The 22,214-nt window shown below is 41.2% G+C and overlaps 1 protein-coding gene across 3 annotated transcripts in view; it reads left to right on the forward strand.

Annotated features, from left to right (window-relative positions):
* The window catches only part of PLCB1 (phospholipase C beta 1), an 830,993-nt gene that overhangs the window by 775,886 nt on the left and 32,893 nt on the right, over positions 1-22,214 (forward strand). The window contains exon 33 of one of the 3 annotated variants that reach the window (XM_065920853.1): positions 15,572-15,590. The exons of the other annotated variants lie outside the window; for them this stretch is intronic. The gene's annotated coding sequence lies outside the window, so the exon portion shown is untranslated. Of the gene's footprint in view, positions 1-15,571; positions 15,591-22,214 lie in introns of those variants that run through there. 3 annotated transcript variants of the gene reach the window in all.

Consider the following 22,214-nt stretch of genomic DNA (forward strand, 5'->3'; position numbering starts at 1 on the left):
AAGGGCTTCATCAAACCCTCAGCTTTCTCAGTGTCTTTTTGTAATTAAAAAAAAAAAAAAAAACACTGTCTAAAGCTCACTTCTCTCTATGGTCCACTATCCTCCTCATTGTCAAAAGGCAAATTATATTCTCTCAAAGTCTTGACAATATGAAACAAGGAAATTCACTTACCCTCTTGACAGCAATGCCAATTATCTTTTTAACCTTCTCTTAGGCTAATGGCTGAGACAATGAAAAATTAGTTTGCAGTGGGATCTGAGCCAGCTCGGCATTCTTCAGCTCTTATTCTAGCCTGTCTTCCCACCCTTTGAGAATACGTTCACTAAGATGAATTTGTAGTCTCTTGTTAGGCCAGGCTTAAATCCATGCAAGAACTTCATGAAGTCATTCTCTCTTAGAAATGCCACAAGGCTATTGAGAATTTCTGCAGGAGCAGGATTGTATCTTCTATACCTATGAGCTGACTGGTCTGTTAAAAATCACCCTAGGGAGCCCACCCTATGCATTTGATATGTTGCTGGACAAGATTGTATCTGAGGGGCGGGGGAAATCCTCAGCAAATGTATTCTAGTTTAAGCCTCTAATTCTTCAGCATTAACTTTAAGCCTAACTAACTTCAAAGGAATAAATCATTAAGAAAAGTCCATGACCCCAAAGATTGCTGTCTAGGTTTTCCTGGGCATGACTCAAGTTCAGGCATGCGTACAAGTCTCCCCTTAGAAATGTGTGCCCACTGACCTCTCATGTGGGTACCTGTCATTGGCTGCTGGAGGGAATTCAGATTAAGAACATGAACACTTATACTTCAGTCTCTAAGATTTCAGATCCTGATTCCTGTATACCTACCTTAGTTTGCACTTTCTTTATATCCTCCAGCCAATAGATATATCCAGTGTCCCTGATTCATTAGAATGTTAAGAGGAGCACTCCTGGAAGGAATCATTGATCCAACATTTCCATAGTAAAAGGGGAGTTATAAATATCATCCATTTTGACATTTAAATTTCCCACTGACACGCATTTGATTTATTTAATTTGATTTAATATTAAAGAATGGGGAGAGTAGAACAAACTAGAAATGTATCAGTTATTTGGCTTTATTTTAGCCATTTGGTTTTTAAGTAAAAAAAAAACAAAACCAAACAAAAACCTTAGAGTAAAACTTTTTATTACTGAAAGTATTTTGAAATTATTATTGAGATCCCTGTAGAACAGAGTATGGACATAACAGGACCTAACAGAAGCAGAAGATATTAAGAAGATGTGGCAAGCATACACAGAAGAACTATATAAAAAAGATCTTCATAACTCAGATAACCTTGATGGTGTGATCACGCACCTGGAGCCAGACATCTTGGAGTGCAGAGTCAAATGGGCCTTAGGAAGCATCACTATAAACAAAGCTAGTGGAGGTGATGGAATTCCAAATGAGCTATTTCAAATCTTAAAGGCTGATGTTGTGAAAGTGCTGCACTCAATATGCAAGCAAATTTGGCAAACTCAGCAGTGGCCACAGGACTGGGAAAGGTCCGTTTTCATTCCAATACCAAAGAAAGGCAATGCCAAAGAATGTTCAAACTACCGCACAATTGCACTCATCTCACATACTAGCAAAATAATGCTAAAAATTCTCCAAGCCAGGCTTCAACAGGACATGAACCATGAACTCCCAGATGTTCAAGGTGGATTTAGAAAAGGCAGAGGAACCAGAGACCAAATTGCCAACATCTGCTGGATCATCAAAAAAGCAAGAGAGTTCCAGAAAAACATCTACTTCTGCTTTATTGACTATGCCAAAACCTTTGACTGTATAGATCACAACAAACTGGAAAATTTTGAAAGAGATGGGAATACCAGACCACCTGACCTGCCTCCTGAGAAATCTGTATGCAGGTCAAGAAGTAACAGTTAGAACTGGACATGGAACAATGGACTGGTTCCAAATGGGCAAAGGAGTACATCAAGGCTGTATATTGTCACCCTACTTTTTTAACTTATATGCAGAGTACTTCATGAAAAATGCTGGGCTGGATGAAGCACAAGCTGGAATCAAGATTGCCGGGAGAAATATCAATAACCTCAGATATGTAGATGACATCACCTTTACGGCAGAAAGTGAAGAAGAACTAACGAGACTCTTGATGAAAGTGAAAGAGGAGAGTGAAAAACAGCTTAAAACTCAACATTTAAAAAATGAAGATCATGGCATCTGGTCCCATCACTTTATGGCAGATAGGTGGGGAAACGATGAAAACAGTGAGAGACTTTATTTTGGGGGCAGTGCTCCAAAATCACTGCAGAGGGTGACTGCAACCATGAAATTAAAAGATGCTTGCTTCTTGGAAGAAAAGTTATGACCAACATAGACAGCATAATAAAAAGCAGGGACATTACTTTGCCAACAACGGTCTGTCCTGTCAAGGCTATGGTTTTTCCAGTGGTCCTGTATGCATGTGAGAGTTGAACTATAAAGGAAGCTGAGTGCTGAAGAATTGATGCTTTTGAACTGTGGTGTTGAAGACTCTTGAGCATCCCTTGGACTGCAAGGAGATGGAACCAGTCCATCCTAAAGGAAATCAGTCCTGAATATTCATTGGAAGGACTGATATTGAAGCTGAAACTCTGATACTTTGACCACCTGATGCAAAGAACTGACTCATTTGAAAAGACCCTGATGCTAGGAAAGATTGAAGGTGGGAGGAGAAGGGGACAACAGAGGATAAGATGGTTGGATTGCATTACCAACTTGATGTGTCCATCAAACTCGGTGATGAGTTTGAGCAAGCCCTGGGAGATGGTGATGGACAGGGAATCCTGGCGTGCTGCAGTCCATGGGGTTGCAAAGAGTCGGACACAACTGAGTAACTGAACTGAACAGGAGCACAGAGTGGCAGTTTTGGAAGCACTCCGTCTTTTTTCACCACATACAGTACCTGAGACCAGATAGATGGATGGCTTTGTCAGAAAATACCATGAAGCCAAACTGTCTTTCATAATTATTTCAAATTGTCTGTGTTTATAACCCTAAGCCTCTTTTTAAATGCTTATTGGACCAGTGGTCTTTATAACTGCTGTACCAAGAAATAGCCTGTTAATATTAGCAACAAAACAGTCTTAGCTTCACCATGTGTCATTTCTAAAGGATGTGAATGCTGGGCACTAGCAGGTGTGAGTAAGAGTGAGGACTCTAGAAGTTGTGAGAAGAGGTTCCAGGTAGAGGGAGGGCAGGTATGGCTGCCCAGAGGCGAGGGGACCGCTGGTGGAAATGAAAGAAGCCCATTAGGATAGCAATGAGGCTGAGGAGGAACACGGACCCAGAACAGGCAGATCATTTTAAGAAGTCACAAGGGCTTTGGAGTTTTACTCAGAGGACAATAGCAACCATTGATGATATACATGGTTCAATTTCCATTTTAGTAGAAAAGAGAACCAGGAGGCTAATTAGAAGGCTATTCGTGTCTATGCCCTTCAAAGCAGAAGTAAGGGTCACCCAATATATCTTTTGTAGAATAAGACTATTCCACAACCAATGATGAAGAAAGATAAAGAACATTAGGGGACTGCTAACTCATTACTTCTGTGTTCCTTTATGTAACAGAACAACCACCCTCTCTAAATGAAACAAAACTGTATAATTGCTTTTTAAAAATATTTGAGTCTTAAGGTTACCTCTTAAATGTGAATCTCCATGTGTTATTGCAATCAAATGTATCCAAAGGCTTGCATCAGCATATCTAGGCAGAAGGTATATTCTAGGCCAGATTTCACAGGGATGACCCCGAGAGCAGCAATGCTGTTCCCCGCGGGTGGGCCCCCGCGTGCAGAGTGTGTGACATCTGCTCACATTCAGGGCAGCCTGCTCAGGGCAGGGCCGCCCAGCTTTCTCACTGGCTCACACACCTGTCTGCCACGTGATAAGCCATCCCATCAGGTTTCATCTGGATGTCGACCACAGGCTAACCAGTGGCCTCTCCTCTTCTCAAGACTTACTTAGACTCTCCCTGCTGTTTATCCAAATCACTGCACAACTTGACCTTGGCTTCCAGTGCCTTCGGGTTATCAGCATGAAGGTCAGGTCATTATAAAAGAGTGAGGCCCATCACTAATGACCTCTGGACATACCTTAGATATTGGGATGTTGAATAAATCTCACCAGTTCCTTTTATTATAATGTGCCTCTTTTTCTTAAAAGCTAAGGCCTGAGATAAAATAGTTTAAATGGGAATTTATTTTTTGATAAATGAATTTTGTGAGGTAAATTTCACAAATACTTCCCCATTCTTCCAGTTAAAATGTAATTTTCATGGGATTTTGAAAGTTAAGTTCAGACTAATGAATTCACTTGGTGGCTATTACTTGCCATTTGTATATGACCTTGTAATAGACATTATTGACCTAGGGATGATGAGGACTAAGACTTAGGTGGTTCCATTTCTAACAGCAAAATAAAAACTATTATTGGCTGCAATAAAATTTAGTGGTCTTAAAATTTAAATAGAACAGTTGTTTATACTTAATCAGAGAAATGGAGAGTTATATACGATACTTAAATAAATTGTGGAACACTTGGTCCTAAAAAGTGTCTATTATAATACTTTAAACAAATGAAATTTTATTTAGAAGTTTCAGGTCTCCTGAATGTCAGGGGAAGGTGAAAATGCAGTCAGGAGATATAAAGGCTAGCACCAGGAAATACAGCCAGAAATTCTGAACTTGGATTTCTTTGCATGTCCTTGTACGGTATCATGGCTTGAAAGATGATCTTGATGACTACTGACACTTTATAAACTTGAGTGGAAAGTGCAATGTATTCCTTTTCCATGGACTGAAGCACATGATAGCTCTTGAGCCAGATTATAAGACTCCCTATCATAAGATTATGGGAAATGAGTGGAAAGAATCTGGACTGAAAGCCTGACCCACACTTGACTCCTTGTTTTAAGGAAAACATTTGATATTGCTTTCAACACATGGCTTCCTGAGCAAAGATCTTCAGTAAGTAGTTGTTTAAAATTTAACCACATGAATTAATCTGAGTCCTTAGGGAAATCCAAGCAGATGTGGACAAAGATTCCATCCCTCAGAAAGCACCCCATATTGGCAGCTGGAAACAATAAAGAATTGTTGCATAATCATAGCAAACTCCAATTCTTTTCAAAACTATGGTGGACTGAAGGGTGGTCTTCTCAAAGATATGTCCATGTTCTAATTACCTGTATCTATGAATATTACCTTATTTGGGAAAAGGACCCTTGGAAAATGTAATTAAGTGGAGAATTTTGTGATGAAGAGGCCATCCTAGATTTCCTAAGTGGGACATAAATCCAATAGTACATGTCCTTATAAGAGTGAGGCAAGGATAGGTTTGACACATAGAAAAGGGGAGGAGGCAATGTGACCACAGAGGCTGAGACTAGAGTGGTGAATGCCCAAGTCAAAGAAAGCTGGCAGCCACAAGAAACTGGAAGAGTCAAGGAACCAGTTCTCCACAAGAGCCTTTGGAAGGGGTGTGGTCTTCCCAACAACACCTTGATTTCACACTTCTGGCCTCTAGAACTGTAAGAGAATAATCCGCTTAATGTATGATAATTTGTTACAGTCCCCACAAGAAACTAATATGCTATCAGGGGATGCTACCCTCCACCCTTTAGGAGGTAGCCTCTCCTAATGTCTGCTTTTCTGGATGAGATATCTTGAAGGTCTTTCTCCCTTCCTGCACTTGCACATCCTTATCTGGAACATTCTCTGTGGCAGTAGTCTAAATCATTACAACCTCATTTCTTATAAATTGTATGTGTGAAATCTCTAGAGCTCAAAAAAAAAAAACAGTATTTGGCAAAAAGCAACTCTTGTACTTTTTTCTCAAGTTCATTCATTCAACAGATATTTGTTGAGCATCTACTGTGTGCCAGGCATAGTTCTAAGTGGTGGGGATACAGCCGGGAAGAAAATGGACAAAAATGTCTGTTTCCATGAAGTGTTCATAAGCAAGTAATAAGTAAAATAATGAAGCAAAATATATAACATGATGGGTGAAACAAAAACTACAGAGAAAATTAAAGGGAGAGACGGGATGGGGAGTGGAAGTTCTCCATTCTTACTAGGATGGTTTATTGTTGTTGTTATTCTCTAAGTCGTGTCCAGCTCTGCAACCCAATAGTCTTCCAGGCTCCTCTGTCCATGGGGTTTTTCAGGCAAGAATTCTGGAGTGTGCTGTCTTTTCCTTCTCCAGGAGATCTTCCTGAAGCAAGGATTGAACCTGCGTCTCCTACAGTGGCAGGCAGATTCTTTACTGCTGATCCACCTGGGAAGCCTGACTACTAGGATGGTTGGGGAAGGCATAACCAAGAGGGTGACCTGGTGGAGGTGGTTCTCCAGAGAAACTGAACCAATAGGAGATATAAAAGGATTTATTATAAGGAATTGGTTCACATGCTTATGGAAGCTAGCAAGTCCAAAATCTGCGGAGTAGATGTCCTAGTTCAAATTCAAAAGCCAGAAGTTGCTGTAGAACCTGAAAGATGCTTCAGTTTAAAGACCATTAGACAGGAGAATTCGGTCTTACTTGGAGGAGGGTCAGCCTTCAGTGGATGATCCAGCGAGGTCTGGATTTACCATTATGTGTCATGTCCCAGTAAACCCGGGAAATAGATATTATCACAACCACAAGCACACACACACACACACACACACACACACCCCATGAAGAAACAAAGAGCTCAAACCAGCTAAGTGACTGATCTTACAACACACAGATAGTAGGACAAGACATCAAACATAATTATAGCAGGCTCCAAAGCCTACTTTCTTTTCATTATTAGTTTTTTTTTTTAAGTACTTCTAAAAGAAACTGCTAGAGCTGTGAACTCCAAAACATTCAAGGCTGATGTGTGTGTTGTTTTTCTTACATACTTTGCCAACTGTTTTGTTCTCATTTCACTGCTGAGAATTCTTCAGCATTTGTGGTGCTGTCATAGGGCCCAAAAGTATCTCGCAGACTATTCTGAAGCGGCATTAATAGGCCTTCCCCTGTCTGAGCCCATGCACAGCCCTGCACCTCAATCAGCCAATTCAAAACTAGTGTGAGCATCTAAAGATGAAAGGGCTGGTCCCTGCTTTCCATTGGCTGGTAATCTCATTATGGTGAAGTGATGAGAAGAGATAAGGGCCAGGCTGTGTGACTCTGACCTCAGGTAGATAAAAATTTAACACCAGCAAAAGAAAGAGTGATTAGTCTGTGGCAGCTGCACGGGAGAAAAGGCATTGCAAGCTGAGTGGATAAGGATATTGCAAACATCTAGAAAGGTGGGAAGTCTTCAAAGGCACTGGGAAGTTGAGTGAATTATCTCAAAGAATGGACTCTGTCTTTTAAACTTCCAGGTTTTCAAAAGTTCCCAATAACTTTGGTCAGTATGCTTTTTTTTTTTTTGGAGGCAATAAATTCACAAATGCTGTAAGAGCAAATTGAACACCAAACCCTCAGTTGGTTTCATTTTCTTTAATTTAGTAGAGACTTCTTCAGAATGAATCTCATCAAGAATAATGTGACCTGAGACACTCATTGTACTGAATGACTTCCCCTTCTTTTTAAAATTGAAATCAGTTTTTATTTTATATGCAGGCATAGCATCCACAATTATAAGGGGAAAAAAATAAACCAACTAATAAAAACCTTTCTATTAGCATTTCTAGGATTACAATCTATATGCAGAAGTAGCCTGTTGTTAACTCATGAGGCAGTTTCCTTAAAATAAGTGAGGAACGGCAGTTAAGTCACTATATGGAATGATTTCTCAAACAATACACTCTGTCATGTTACCTTAATTACCGTAAGCTGTGGCTGTATTTTAAAGAAAAGAACCTCTTCTCAAGATTGTTATATAGACAAGTTATTTCTCCTCTTGTGGGAATCATGAGGCTAATGTTCTCGCCTCTCTCCTTCTAAAACCAACCTTGATTTTTAAAAAATCAGAGCAGTCATAGTAACTGGGATCAGCAGTTCTATCGATTCTGTGTTCAGGTGGATCCTGAGTGTTTTCTGCCTTCATAATTCTGTTCTTCCATAAGACAAATCCTTTTGCTGGCAAGGGCTTTTCAGCAAGCACCTGGGTAAACGTGTGCAGGCAACTCCTGATTTGTGATTTCCATTTTTAACATCTGTGCCAGTATATATTAAGACCAGGACTCCATGGTAAATGTCACTAAAGGAAATAAATCTGAACTATGCAGGTCATGTATCTGTTGGTTGTATATATGTATGTGGGAGGCTCTCAGGTTCTGCAGTTTCAAATTCAAGTTCTCCACTGACTGAGCTCATGCCCTTGAATGTGTGATTCATGCTTGTTGTAACATCTTGGAGTCATTTTATAGGGATGTTGAACTTGATTTGGAACAGCTTTGACTGGATTCTTTTGCTTGGTGCCAAGAGCTAGTTATTTGATGTGGTCTCTGTTTTAGAGTAACAAGGGGGTAAATGTAAATAAGACATTCGCATCGTCCAACCTTTCTCATAGCTGGAATGAAAACCCTTTGTCAGTAGTTTTAAGCAGCTTGGCTTGTGTGGCCACTGATGCCAATTGTAATAAAATCAGGATAAAAGAAGGAAATGATGACATCAGTATAAAATAGAATGAAATTTGATCACTGGAAATACCATACTTTACTACATCCTCAAAGCCTGAATAAAATGACCAGGGCCAGCTTCCTCATGGCTGAGTAATATTCCATCGTGTATGTGTGTATACATATATATGTGTATATATATACATGTATATATACATACATATACACACACATATATGTATAAAAAAAGAAGAAACTTAATACTCTAAGTGTCCATCTCAAGAAAGTAAAAAGGAAAGAGTACCTTAAATCCAGCAAAAGTAAAAGGAAGGAAATACAAAAAATGAAACTAGGAATCAGCAAAATAGAAAATAAGCAATATTCAAGAAAGTCCACAAGGCTAAAGGGTTGGTTCATTATTCTAACATGCTTAATAAAATTGGTAAACACACCACTCCAAGACTGATATCTCTCTAATGAACTTAATTGCATTTGTTGCCCAGATACCAAGAAGTTTGCTTTGAAATTGTAGTTTGCTAAACTCCCATCCAAGTCAGTTCTCTTTCCATTACACCAGGCTTTTGAAAGCCTGTTTCTCATCAGTTAAGTCGAATCGTAATGATAGGAGCATGATCTGCATAGCAAAGGTGCTGACAGCGGGAAGAATGCTTGGGAAATAAAGTGAACATGAACTGTGAACATGCTGCAGGTGGGGAGCGTGACGTTTAAAACAAAGCTTTCTAGGAGCCTCAGTGGACAGTGCAGGGAAGGAAGAACAACTAAATGTGAATGCTTTAAAGATGAAAAAGAACTTCTCTTACATTTCATCTTTCAGAAAAGTAGGAGAGCAACATGAGCAACAGACCACAAATACTGGTGTTAACAGTGGAGGCAGAGCAGAGCCGTAGGTCCCATCTGATGCCGTCTCCTCCCTGGGCAGGCACTGATAGTTGGAGGTATCCAATTCTACAACCAGGAAGCTCAGGCAAACTGGTGGCACATAAAGGAAGCACTCCTACAGTTTGCTCTTTGCTGTCACCATACTGTTTAACCTGCTAATCAGTGTTCCCCAAACTTTAATATGCATGCAAATCACCTGGGCAATCCTATTAAAATGCAGGCTCTAAGTTAGGAGGTCTGTGTAGCTGCTGCTAAGTCGCTTCAGTCATGTCTGACTCTGTGTGACCCCACAGACGGCAGCCCACCAGGCTCCTCTGTCCACCGGATCCTCTAAGCGGGAATACTGGAGTGGGTTGCCGTTTCCTTCTCCAAGGTCTGTGTAGACTTTGTAACAAGTCTACCTTTATAGTCTGACTTTATAACAAGCTCCCAGGTGAAACCCATGCTACTGTTCAGACCACACTGTGAGCAGGAAGACTCTAACTCAGATATCCAAACACTAAATCATGACAGTAGCTGTTTCACTACTGCTGTGTAGAATTAGCTACTAACATATACAAAGTGTGAAATTGCATGTAAGCACCTGGAGCTTCCCTTGAAAATTGGGACTAGCTGGCCAGAGCAAGCCTTCTTCCTGCCTGGCCTGTCAGCGGGAGCCAGGTAGGTGGAGGCTGCCACTTTAGGGATGCCATGATTTACCCTCTAAAATAATCCCCAGCTCTGTCACACTGAGTGCCTGCCCACGATCCGTCTAATCTTACTAACCTCAAGGGCTCTCACCCTTGGCTAAATACTGCAGTCACAGCTTTGAGAAGGGCTGATGCCTGGGCCCCACCCACTAAGAGCCTCATGTCATTGGTGTGGTATAAGGCCTGGTCATTTTGAAAGCTTCCAGGCGATTCTAATGTGCAGCCAAGGTTAAGTACTTCTGTTTAAATAAATTTAGCAACCATTCCAGCAAGGTTCTCAGCCAACATCCCTAGATTGTGATTCAGAAGGTCAAGACCACCCATTTCATAATATTTTCAGGACCCAAGTCAAAAGCAGACTCTGAACCTATGGCCTTCCCCTTTCCCTTCCATAGCCTCACCACCCACTCAACTCATTTTCTTGTATCCAAGAGGATCTTCTGTCCACAGGAGGGGGCACCCCAGTACATGTGTCCAAGATCCATCCTTACTCCCATCAAGCATCCTCCCTTGGTGATGCCCTAGACTTAGGTATATGCAAAATAGCAGCAAGGTCTGCCCTCAGGAGGACTGACTAAGGGAAGAAGATGTGTGGGCCTGGAAAGGGGGCCCAGGGCCACTTGGGAAGGAAAGCCTAGGATCCCAGTGATGTGTTTCATGACACCAACCAATTTTCTGAGAGCAGCTGGGGTCCTCCCATTCAATTCTGACACTAGCTTCTCCAAGTTAGCAGACTCCACAGCTTAAGGTTTCAGTCCACAAGTCTGCTCCAACTTGAAATGCTCATCACAAGTCTTAAGCTCCCCATACTTCTGACCAATGAGCTATAAATTGGGAGTTTCCTCTTCAGGTTTGGCAGTTTGCTTATAGACTTATAGAATGACTTATAGAATTCAGAAAGGCATGTCACTTTTGTTAACCAGTTTGTTAAGAAGTGTACAGATGAGCAACAGATAAAGAGGCACACGGGGCAAGGTCTGAAAGTATCCAGACTGCAGGACCTTCTGTCCCTAGGAGCTAGGGTGTACCCTCCTCCCAGCAAGGTTTCTCTAATGCAGAAGCTTTCTGAACACTGTTGTTCGAAAATTTTTATAAACCATTCTCCAGCTAGCTCCTTCCTTCCCTGGTGATTGGTACTAGGGGCTGAAGTTTCCAACCCTGTCATCACTTGGTCCTTCTTTTGGTTAGTCTCATTCTGAGATTACCCAGGGGCCCTACTCTAAGTTACCTTATCAGCATTAACTCAGATAAAAAGACACTCCAATCACTTAGGAAATTCCAAGGGTTTAAGAGCTCTGTGTAAGAACCAAAGACCCACTACATTTCTTATGACACACCACCTGAGTGTCCCAACATGGAGGAGGCCACACTTAGAATGTCACACCAGGAATTCATCATGCTTTTTGCAGAAGGTAGCCAAAGAGCTAGAGTTTCCAAACTGTTTATCTGAGGAGAGTGGCCACAGGCTTTGAGAAAATTAGAGATTTAGGCTGGCTACACCCTCAACTTATGGGAGCACTTTCTGCTAGAATGCTGTTATCACGTGTGACTTAGAAATACAGGAGAAGTCAAACAGCCACGTGGGCACTGCCTTCATCTGGATGTTCCCCTGGAAAGTAAAATCCACCTTGGCTTCAGGATTTTGAATAAAGAGAGCTTATTTGAATGAGCTCTTTCTAGGGGCTCAAGCACTGAGACTTCTCCTGTGACCTTCCACTCAGTCTGTGGGGCTGGTTCAGCATCTTCACGTTATTCACGGAAACTGAGACTGAGACTCAGAGCCTGGCCACTGGCCCAGCTCCTGCAGCTCCTCACTGGCAGAGGTGAGATGTGAATCAAGGCACCTGGAACCTGGAAGTCCTCCAAACCATCCCCTCCATGACCTCCCAGAACTCACATGTACAGTAAATGTGCTGCTGTTTTCAACTGGGAGCTGTGTGATTCTCAGCAGAGTTTCTGTTCCTTAGACCAAAGGAGGTGACACTGTGAATGTTAATATTTGTCACAGCAGAAGCAGACCCTGTAGCTTAAGGGTGAACCAAGTTGCTTAAAAATGCCACAAGACACATTTTCTACCTGTGCTTATAGAGCCAAGAAAAATGTGCTTGGCATTTAAGAGGCATAGTTGTACCAGTAGCCCTCATGAATCATGGATGAGGCAAATGTTCCTTAGAAACAAGGCTAGGCTCCCTTTACTTGGTTAGGAAGAGATAAAAGGCTAAACTCCCCAGGGCAACTGATTGGTGAGTCTCATCCTAAGCATCTGAAGAAATTACCCAGCCTACTGTCAAAGTTTGTCTCTGAAAATCCTATTCGAAGCAAAATCCATGAGGCAGATGTTGCAGACAGACAACCAGGCTGAAATACACAGCAGAAACAATTTAGCTGACTCACCATTGTCACAGTACTTTTTCTTTACTATAATTTTCTCTTTGAACTGGTTTCTAGCTTCTAAAAATCAAGGGATTTCTTATTTTAAAATGTTTTCTGACTTCTCTTGAAATACTGGAGATCATAGCTGCATTGAGTCAATGTCACCAGTTGGCAGTGATTGGCTGGACCAGAGCAGTGGGTTCCTACTTTAGATGAGCATATGTGCTCCCTGTAACCCAAATCACCATCTTTCATTGTTGCCTTACAAACACATACCACCAGCACCATCACCACTGCCTTATACTCCAAAGTGTACATCTCCTCCTTCTATAGGTATTTATAGTTAATAATTGCAAGTTTCCTGCTGTTCAAGATCCCTTATCATTTATGATATGAGTATTTCCTTATATATGAACCTTGCTTCAACAGGTCACACTAGCCTGAGAGACAGTCATTGCTTGGCCACTGCTATACTGGGTGGCAAATAACCCAAGTGCCCATCCAACCTTTAGTCCCCAAGTGTCTTATCCTGATGGCCTGGTTTCTTCTTCCCTGCCACCTCCAACACATCGTGGTAGAGATCTGGCACTTTATGTTGATAAGGATTCCATGGCTATCCAGACTCACCCAGAATGACTGCCATAGTTGGTTAGTAATCTCTGCCGTGATCACCACAGCTGTGCTATCAGAGCCATCCCATCAGCTCTTTGCACTTTTTCTTGATTTTGTGCTTCTTCCCTGCCTCTCAATTATTCTGTCACTTCAGTCACACCTGTGATTACCAAGTTTCATTTCTAAATAGTAGCTACTGACATTGGCGTCTTCTCGTTAGGTCTCCCAAAAGAAAGGCTGAGTATTTTTCTAACTGCTAATGGCAGAACTAATTGAGCAAACTGCCCCATCACAGACTGTACCTCTTCCTCGACAACAGAGCCATGCTCCAGGCCGGAACCCAGAAGCCCTCACCCCCTCTAACCAGGAAGAGTCTGCTGCCGGCCGGCCTTGGCTGCTCCCCGGAAGTGACGCCAGCTCTCCTGTCCGCTTATTCCATCGCCTCTTTCCCCTTCCTCTGGAGCCGACATTTGGCCCGCAGCCCGAGAAGTGGGGACCTTCACCCACGCAGGCACGGCTGGCTGAATCTCAGCGTCCTCAGGGTGGGCCCGTGGGTCCGCACCTTTCCCTTGCTCTCAGAAAGCACATCATCAAGGGGTCGGTCCTAGACAGATAACGAACCGCAAGTTCAGAGGCATTCCTTGTTCTGAAATTGACTGTGAAAAGGGTCACTTTTAGAACCTAACATGGAAAAGGGCAGAAGTCCTCACAAACCTGCAGAAGCACTGTTTTCTTTCTGATTTCCTCCACTCTTCCCTCTCTGTGTAACGTTTGTTGTTTTTTTATACTCCTTACCTGTCATTTCTAACTCCCTAGTGCTACATATCCCTGACAGAGGATGCTTAATATGCCAGCACTACATCCAAGCAGCCCCTGGACCGCCCCAGTGTCCGGGAAGTGAGCTCTGGTGCTAGCATGGCCCCTGGGTGGTGACCAGGAGTCACACTGTCGTTTACAGCGTGACAGTCCACAGACCAGTGGGGAGATAAGGACCAGGGAGGAGAGATGAGCTCCCCTCAGCAGGTGAGTGGGAAGCAGCCCTCATAATCACCTCTCCTCTACCAACCAAATGCATTTCAAGATGGCACACAAATATGTATATATTTAGAAGTTTCTGAAAAGTAGCTCATCCAGGAAAAAGCATTTCAAATAAATGACGGACATATAAGAAGTAAAATACATTATTTCCATTTTCACCTATTTCCATAGGGAATAAATATGGAAAAAAAAACATTAAATGTCCAGGCCATAAGTGAACAGCTTGAAAAGTTTTTTAAAAGGCAATGAAATTGCCACTTATATCAATATACAGAATATTATCAGTGTCCTAGAAGTCTCCCTTATGCTCAACTGCAATCAATACTACCTCCACAGTGAAGTAACCATTCCAACTTCAGTCAACTTAGTGATTTTTTTTTTAAGTTTTGAAACTCTACATTAGTAGACTCATGCAGTCTGTGAAAGTGATAGTCGCTCAGTTGTGTTTGACTCTTTTATGACCCCATGGACTGTAGTCCATGAGGCTCCTCTGTGCATGGAATTCTCTAGGCAAGAATACTGAAGTGGGTAGCCATTCTTTTCTCCAGGGGATCTTCCCGACCCAGAGATGGAACCTGGATCTCCTGCACTGCAGTTGTATTCTTTACCATCTGAGCCACAGGGAGGTCCATGAAGTGTGTAGTCTTCTGCATCTAGTGTCATTTATTTGTTGTATGTAGCCACAGTTGGGTGTGTTTGAATACATCACAATTTATTTACCCAGTTCACTCTTGATGGGCTGTTATAAGTAGTGCCGCTCTGCACACTTTACGGCAGAGACAAATGTAAAGACTTAAGGATAACTGCGTCTAAGTTATAAATTCAATACAAGCAAGGATGTGAAATTTCCCTGGAAAAATACTGTTACTTCTGTGTGAATCTCCTAAACAATGACAGCCAGAATGGGATGTTTTCTTCCCCTTCAGCAATCTGCTGTGCTGACACGTAGTATGGTTGGGTGGGCTCTGGCCAAAGCGTTCTTCTACAAAGAAAATGCTAACATTACTTGTCATAAACAGTTTCTAGTACAGGATCCCCCTGCTTTTCCAAGTTCATTTTATGCAACTACATTTTTGTGAAAGACCTACATTAGGACCTGTTTGGCTAACGGAAAGAAATCCAAAGAGGATTTTCACTTTCAAAAAAGAAGAGAATAGTGTCCAGCATCTGTTTTAGAGCAGTACCCAACTCAGGAGAGGGGTACCACCAAGCCACTTCGCGGAACTACACTCAGCCTCTAAACGCCAGAGGTGTGAACTGGGTCCGTGAATGTCTGTACTCTATCTCGGCTTATCTTGTGCCTCAGTTAGCAAGATGTGTCCTAAAATAATTGCTTCTTCCTTCGCTGTATGCCGTTTCTGCTTACAAAGATCTCATAGGATCCCTCTCCTTTCAGGATAGCTGGGAGACCTGCACGTTAAGGTACCCTTTTGCCGCTAGAGGGCGAGAACGACTCCGCAGCACTTCCTTTGCCAGACCTGAAGTCAAAATGGTTTATCACAAAACAAGGCAAAAACAAGAGGTCAGAGAGGAAAGGGGAGAGCACTTGAAGGCAAAATATACACCCATAAACTGAAACTTTTTTGGATGGGGGTGGGGGGGATGGGTACGAAAAAATTCACCTGTGAGTCACTTTAACTTTCTGTCTTTCCTTCCATCCTCCTTTTAAAAAATCGACACCACGATTCTCAGTTGTTGAAACAATAGCTTAGTAGGGTGGGACTGAGTCAGACGGATCTCAATGGGCATTTTTCAGCTCAACTTAGAGCCTTGATGAGGGTCAGAGGGAAGTTTATGAAACTCTCAAAGCGCCAGGGGTTTCAGCCAGCTACAGGGAATCCTGCCACCTCCTCTTCTTTATAAGTGACATTTCTTCCAATAAAGCCGCAGTGTTTACTAAAATCGAGGCACTGATGGGTAAGGCCGCCGACTGTCACACATTTCCTCTCTCCATACTCTTTACCTCTTGCAAAATTAACCAAGATCACAGCCCAAGATGTGTTGTTTTTGCAGTGGGAGGAGATTTGGGAAATTCATGATGAAGGCGAGCTGCCTTGAGACTATAATAAATTTCTACTAGAAAAGGACATTTGGCTGACAACCATTTTCTTCTGCCTTTGCATGACCAAATACAGTAAGAATTCAAAATGCAAACGGTAAAGCAAGGAAGAGGAGTCTATAGCTGGAGCAGCCTGTTTTCCCATCTCACGCTGGCGAATGACAGACTGGGAAAGGAGCCCCCTGTGTATTCCCTGTCCCCGTTAGCGCTCTCTGCTCCTCTGAAGGGCTAGGACGCCTTCTCTGTTAGCCAGGGCTCCTTTGTGCTGCAGCTTAATTTCCCTGGCATAATTTTAAATACAGATCATGTCTACAGTGCAGCAATTAATGGATAGCCTAAAGACTTATTATTTCAAACTAATTGATATGTAGGAAAAGTTTAAATAACCTAACAGGGAGGGGGGAATTTTAAATGATGTGTGCATGGTGAAATTTAGAATTTCTCTCTGCTTTGGAAGTAGCAAAAACATCAGATAAAGAAGGGAATGTGTCCGAAGTGTAAAATTGATCTGGAAATCTTTCTCTATTGACATTCTTGAGCTTGTGATTAGAAGAGAGAATGATTCAGTCATTTCAGAAAAGAGGGGATGCGAGGCCTGGTCCTCCCTGAAACCCACCCCCACATATTCTAGGGGATTGTCTGATAAGAGAAATGAAGGCCAGAGTATGCTTTGAGTGTGCTCTTAGGTAAGCAGTAAGTAATGGGAAAACGATGCCAGTTTTCCATTGAAACTCTGTGGCCAAATCTTCCTCTTGATTTAAACTTGAAGAGGGAAGTCTAAAAAGGCCAAGTTTGTCCAGCTGCAACAGAACTTACCCCAAATCATCAGTGCTTCCCCAGGCAGGATTGCCTCCAACTTCTAAGAAATGTAAGAAATGTGATGCAATTAATGACATTACTGGCAAAACAGAAGAAAACGCCCACTTTTATAATTTCTTCATTCTGCATCCCAGCAAGTTTGATAGGAAAGTTCAGAAAATTTATCTGAAGAAAGAATACACTTCAAATGGAAGAAAGCAGGAATATTTTATTTTAAGAAGCAATTGAGACCTCCAATGCTAGGTTATGTTGGCAACACTTTCAACATCAGAACTTGGCATTTGTAAGGAAACAGAATCCATGCCATGCATAAACCATAGAAGAAGAAAACCAAACTGTCTTTACAATGTTTTTTCACAATGGATTCATGTCATGAAAAATATCTGAATGACTTTGGCCAAGTCATTTAAAATTCATGATCTTCAATCTTTTCAAATATAAAATTGCCACATAGATTGGTGACTTTGGGGGAGCCTTCTGGTCTAACTGTATCCTTCATTTAGGTACCTCTACACATTTTAAAATTGATACTACATCAGGTGTATAGAATTGTGTACACCTGATAGTAATCCTTAGTTCATGAACCTTCTCAGTGGTTCATACAAGACCATACTGATCTATTTGTTGTTTTTGTTTTTAGTTGCCAAGTCATGTCCAACTCTTTTGCAACCACATGGATATGCAGCCCAACAGGCTCCTCTGTCCATGGGATTTTCCAGGCAAGAATACTGGGGTGGGCTGCCATTGTCTTCTCCAGGCGGTCTTCCCAACCCAGGGATCTAACCACATCTCCTGAATTGCCAAGCAGGTTCTTTACCACTGAGCCACCAGGGAAGCCCCTTTGGTCTGTTTATAATATAATAAATATATATGTGCAGAAACGTGCACATACAGTCACCAGAAGAAGACAAATACAAGAATGTTTATAGCTGTACTGTTTGTCATAGTCCCAAATTGAATCAGCCTGATGTCCATCAAGTGTTACATGAATAAATATAGTGTAATATAGTCATGCCATTGAATACTGTACAGCCATGAGACTGTATAATTCGAATGGCACACAATATAATGCTTTTTACAAGTGGCATATTATGTGAAAGGAGCCAGATACAAAAGCGTACACAATATTATTACATTTAGATGAAGTTAAAAGCATAGTTACTTTGGGTGGGGGACAGGGTGACTAGCAATTTGAAGGTGGTAAAAGGGAAACTTCTCAAATGCTGTTCTTATTCTTCTCCTGATCTGGGCACTGGTTAAATGAGAGTGCTTACTTTATGAAAGAAAAAGCACAAGTCCATTCACTTATTGTATCATCTGTGGTTGCATAACAAATACCAGTCAAAAACTCAGTGCCTAAGCAATAAGCGTTTAGCATTAGTCACAAGTTTTGGAGTTGGGGCTCTTCTGGTCTTTCTCGATGTCGCTCATGTGTCAGCTGAACTCTGCTGAGCTCAGCTGGACCCTCTCCCAGGATTGGGAGTCACTTGGCTCTGGGCTGGTCTAGGATGGCTTCAGGGAGCTCAGGGTCTCCTCACCTAGCCTCTCATCTGACAAGAGGCAAGCCCAAGCTTATTCATATGCTGGTGATGGTGTTCAAAGAGCAAGAATGGAAGCACTGGAGGCCTTTTGAGAAATAAAACTAGTACCGTGTCACTTCTGTCATCTATTGACAAAAAAATAAAATGCACAGGTGAAGAATGAAGATGTGTGGCCATTTAAAGTATCAATCTATCACACTTAGGATAGATGTACTTTTCTCTCTATGCATACTATGACATCACTGGCTCAATGGACATGAGTTTGAGCAAACTCTGGGAGATGGTGAAGGACAGAGAAGCCTGGTGTGCTACAGTCCATGGGTCACAAAGAGTTGGACACAAATGAGCGACTGAACAACAACTATGCATAATAAAAATAATTTTTAATAAAGTTAGTTAGATCTGCACATGTCTGTTTATACTGTTGTATGTGGCTCTAGTTTGCTTTGCAGTCTAACATTTTACTCCATGAGTATATTACAGTTTATCCACTCTCCTACTGAGGGGCATTTTAGGGATTTTTAGTTTATTACCATGATACACAGATCTGCTATGAGCATTCCTGCACATGTACCCTAATATAAGTTTTTCTTTTTCTATATATGTTTATTTGAGCATGTCAGCTCTTAGTTGCAGTATGTAGGCTCCATCATTGCAAATGTCAGACTCTAGCTGCCACATGTGGCTTGGGCTTAGTTGCTCCGCAGCATGTGGGGATCACAGTTCCTGAAACAGGGATTGAACCCACATCCCCTGCACTGCAAGGCAGACTCTTAGTCCCGGGTCACCAGGAAAGTCCCAAGAGTTTTTCTTGATTGTGTACCAAACTGTGAAGTTGCTATGTCTTAAGGAATATGAATCTTCCATTATGCAAGACAAAGCCAAATGTCTTCCAAATTAACTCTATCATTTTACACTTCCCTAAGCAGTATATAAGGGACCCTGATCCAGACACTTGCCAACAGTCAATATTCATGTCAGATTTCTTAAGAGTTCCCATTAAGGTGGGAATACAATGACATCTCATGGAGGTATTTGCCTTACTCTGATGAGTGAAGAGAATGATTGTATTTTCATTTCTATTTTTTTGCTGTAACTCTGGCTTTCATTAGATGCTTTTCTTAAGTATAGTGCCTTTCTTACACTCATTTTAAACATTGGGTTATTTTTTCTTATCTTATTGCTTTATAGACATTTTTTATATTCTCAATACTACATCTTTGTCAGATGTGTGTTGTGAACATCTTTGCCAAATTTATAACTTGTTTCTTACTTTGCTGACAGTGTCATTTGATTAACAGATTTCTTAATTTTAAGTGTTAAAATTTTTGTCTTAATGCTTAGTGTTAGCTATTGAGGCTTGTTTATGCAATCCTTAACCCACAAAGTCTGAATTATATTTATTTATATTGTCTTCTAAAAGATGTATTTATGTATCATTCCTCTTTTTCCCAATGATCTGTCATGTCACCATGTTCATATATCAAAGTTGCATACACACACGGGCCAGTTTCTTAGCTGCCTGTCCCATTCCATTGGTTAACTTGTCTACCTGTGTGTCTGCACTGACCTCTTGGTTACCATAACTCCATCACACCCTGTGTCTGGTAAGATACCCTTTCCTATTCCTAGTTGGTTCATCCACTTCTAAGGCCAGCACTTAGGAAGAAAAGGTTCATTCTTAACTGGCTCAATACCTGGAATTTATCTGAAAGAAGCACTGTATTTGTAACTTTCTTATAAATAACATCTGTTGAAAAATAGAAAATATTTCAAAACAGCACAACTTAAACATTTTTTCAGTTTAACCCTTCATATCCATATTTTAAAAATAATAACAAATATCTTTAAATCCGTTTCTCAAACTTTTGTGTACATATGAATTGCCTAGAGATCTTGTTCAGAATGAAAATTCTGATTCTCTTGGTCTGGGGTAAGCTTGATAAGATACATTGAGTAGCAATGTACTTTGAGTATAAGCCAAAAAGTACTTTGAGTAGCAATGCTTTATAAGGTGATTTTATCCCACATAGCTGAGTTGGAGAACTTTTCCTTCTAGACATGGCATTCTGGCTATCTTTGGAAAATCTCTTGAATTTTTTACCTCAGACCTATATTAATTCAAGAACCTGCTTTTTTTCCCTTTATCTATCTGGTTATTTGCAGAATCTCTAATTCTGAGTCATTGGTCAGATATTTCTTACTGAAGTCTTTTTTTCAGTGTAGACTCCAAGTTGAAGTCTATTAGACCATGTAAAATATTTTCAAAGATTATGGACTGTTCAGAAGAATAAATATCTACTTGAATGTGGTTAAGACCTGGATAACACAGTGGGAACGGGGGGGGGGGGGGAGAGAAAAGAGTATAATATCCTGTCTCCATTCCACCTACCATGATAACATATATCAATTTTGCCTTTGTTCTTCCTCTATTCTATAAAAAAGCTTCTACCAACTTTCTGCTTTAGTAAATCATTGAGAGAATACACATATATGGCTTCTTGCTAATGCTTAATGGAAGAGAAGGTTATTATAAGAGAAATTGTAGTGCGGTAATAACAGAGTTTGAATTCCAACTGTATTCTTTGCCAACTGTGTGACCTGGCTACTAAATGATGGTAGAATTTGCCTCATAGAGTAATGTAAGAATCCGAAGCGGTACATGCAGATAATCCATGTCGGTCATGTAAGCAGTACCCAGCATATAAGAGAAGCTTCATAAACATTCATAGGAGTCACTGCTATTGGACAGTATTACAGGAAAATCACTAAAGGCCTAGTGGAAGGAAATTTCTCTGTGCTTAAGACACTGGTGATTAGCTCATTTTCATGATAACTAGAAGCTTTAATTTCATGGATTAGCTCAGAGGCAGGTCTCCCCACAGTGATTCACAGTTCCCAAATCAATAAAACATTCTGAACAGGCAGTTTGTATGAATAGCTCATGTTGGTTTGTAACTTTGACTTGGCTCACCATTGTATTTTAAGTTTCTAACACTTGAGAGACAACTGTAAAACACCATTCAGGATTCCTCAAGCCAACTACCTCAGAGCCAACAATTTACATTAGTAGGTGCTCAATAAATATTTATTAGCAATTCAATGATTAACTGAAACAATTCATACACCTCAATAGGGACACAAGTGGAAAAAGCAGGAAAAGCATCTACTTGAATATAATGTACTTTCAGACCAGTTAGATCAGTGTAGAATGGGAAAGGAATGGCTGTTTTTCAGTCTAAATCTAGGCATTGGATAATTTATGGTAGATCTTCAGTTCAAGTAGTTTATAAGCAAGTCAAATAATATCAATGTGCATGAGACATCAGGGCACACCAATCTCAAAATTATAATAAACCCGCTGCGATTTTTATATGTTGTTGTTTAATCACTGAGTCATGTCCAACTCTTTGCAACCCCATGGACTGTAGCCCGTCAGGCTCCTCTGTCCATGGGATTTCCCAGGCAAGAATCCTGGAGTGGGTTGCCATTTCCTTCTCCAGGAGATCTTCCCGACCCAGGGACTGAACTCGCATCTCCTGCATTGACAGGCATATTCTTTACTGCTGAGCCACCAAGGAAGCCCACCTAATATATTCCAGCTAGTAATTCAAAAGCTA

Source organism: Muntiacus reevesi, chromosome 2, assembly GCF_963930625.1.
Source record: "Muntiacus reevesi chromosome 2, mMunRee1.1, whole genome shotgun sequence".
In the NCBI taxonomy this organism is placed as follows: domain Eukaryota; kingdom Metazoa; phylum Chordata; class Mammalia; order Artiodactyla; family Cervidae; genus Muntiacus; species Muntiacus reevesi.